Source organism: Brachyhypopomus gauderio, unplaced genomic scaffold (assembly GCF_052324685.1).
Source record: "Brachyhypopomus gauderio isolate BG-103 unplaced genomic scaffold, BGAUD_0.2 sc213, whole genome shotgun sequence".
NCBI classification, from domain to species: domain Eukaryota; kingdom Metazoa; phylum Chordata; class Actinopteri; order Gymnotiformes; family Hypopomidae; genus Brachyhypopomus; species Brachyhypopomus gauderio.
In genome coordinates this window covers 173,257-175,408 of record NW_027507034.1, presented here as the reverse complement: position 1 = coordinate 175,408, position 2,152 = coordinate 173,257, and the positions used below count along the sequence as shown (strand labels likewise).

The 2,152-nt window shown below is 67.1% G+C and overlaps 1 protein-coding gene across 1 annotated transcript in view; it reads right to left on the bottom strand.

Annotated features, from left to right (window-relative positions):
* The window catches only part of LOC143502801 (plexin-A2-like), a 45,706-nt gene that overhangs the window by 43,072 nt on the left and 482 nt on the right, over window positions 1–2,152 (bottom strand). The window lies entirely within an intron of this gene.

Sequence of the window (2,152 nt, the reverse complement as noted above, 5' to 3'; positions counted from 1 at the left end):
CCTCCACCTCGTCCACCTCCACCACTCCACCACCCCACCACCTCCCACTCCCACCTCCACCACCTCCACCTCCACCTCCACCACCTCCACCACTCCCACCTCCACTCCCACCTCCACCACTCCCACCCTCCACCACCTCCACCACTCCCACCTCCATCCACTCCCACCACCTCCACCTCCACCTCCTCCACTCCCACCTCCACCACTCCCACCTCCACCACCTCCACCTCCACCACTCCCACCTCCACCACCCCCACCCACCTCCACCTCCACCACTCCCACCTCCACCACTCCACCTCCACCACCTCCCACCTCCACCACCTCCACCTCCACCTCACCTCCACCTCTCCACCTCCACCACTCCCACCTCCACCACTCCACCTCCACCTCCACCACTCCCACCTCCACCACCTCCCACCTCCACCACCACCTCCCACCTCCCACCTCCCCACCTCCACCACTCCCACCTCCCACCCCTCCACCACCTCCCACCACTCCCACCTCCACCACTACCCACCTCTCCACCTCCACCACTCCCACTCCCACCTCTCCACCCTCACTCCCACCTCCACCACTCCCACCTCCACCTCCTCCCCCACCTCCACCACTCCCACCCACTCCACCTCCACCACTCCCACCTCCACCACCTCCACCTCCACCTCCACCACTCCCACCACTCCCACCTCCACCACTCCCACCTCCACCACTCCACCTCCACCACTCCCACCTCCTCCACCTCCACCACTCCCACCTCCACCTCACCTCCCCACCTCCACCACTCCACCTCCACTCCACCCCCACTCCACTCCACCTCCACCACTCCCACCTCCACCACTCCCCACCTCCACCACCTCCACCTCCCCACCACTCCCACCTCCACCACTCCCCTCCACCACTCCCACCTCCACCACTTCCACCCACCTCCACCACCACCCACCACTCCCACCTCTCACCACCACTCCCACCTCCACCACCTCCACCACTCCCACCACCTCCACCTCCCACCTCACCCACCTCCCACCACCTCCACCACCTCCACCTCCACCACTCCCACCTCCACCACCTCCACCTCCACCTCCACCACTCCCACTCCTCCACCTCCACCACTCCCACCTCCACCTCCACCACCTCCACCTCCACCACTCCCACCTCCACCTCCACCACTCCCACCTCCACCACCTCCACCTCCACCACTCCCACCTCCACCACTCCCACCACCTCCACACCCCACCTCCACCACCCCTCCACCTCCACCACCACCTCCACCACTCCCACCTCCACCCACCTCCACCACCTCCACCACTCCCACCTCCACCACTCCCACCTCCACCACTCCACCTCCACCACCTTCACCACCTCCACCTCCACCACTCCCACCACCTCCACCTCCTCCACCACTCCCACCTCCACCACCTCCACCTCCACCACTCCCACCTCCTCCACCCTCCACCACTCCCACCTCCACCTCCACCACCTCCACCACTCCCACCTCCACCACCTCCACCTCCACCACTCCCACCTCCACCACTCCCACCTCCACCCACCTCCACCTCCACCACTCCCACCTCCACCACTCCCACCTCCACCTCCACCTCCACCACCTCCACCACTCCCACCCTCCTCCACCTCCACCACTCCCACCTCCACCTCCACCTCCACCACCTCCACCACTCCCACCTCCACCACCTCCACCTCCACCACTCCCACCTCCACCACTCCCACCTCCTCCACCTCCACCTCCACCACCTCCACCACTCCCACCTCCACCACCTCCACCTCCACCTCCACCACTCCCACCTCCACCACTCCCCACCTCCTCCACCTCCACCACCTCCACCACTCCCACCTCCTCCACCTCCACCTCCACCACTCCCACCTCCACCTCCACCACTCCCACCTCCACCACTCCCACCTCCTCCACCTCCACCACCTCCACCACTCCCACCTCCACCTCCACCACTCCCACCTCCACCACTCCCACCTCCTCCACCTCCACCACCTCCACCACTCCCCACCTCCACCACCTCCACCTCCACCACTCCCACCTCCACCACTCCCACCTCCACCCCACCCTCCACCTCCACCACTCCCCACCTCCTCCACCTCCACCACTCCCCACCTCCACCCCACCTCCACCTCCACCACTCCCACC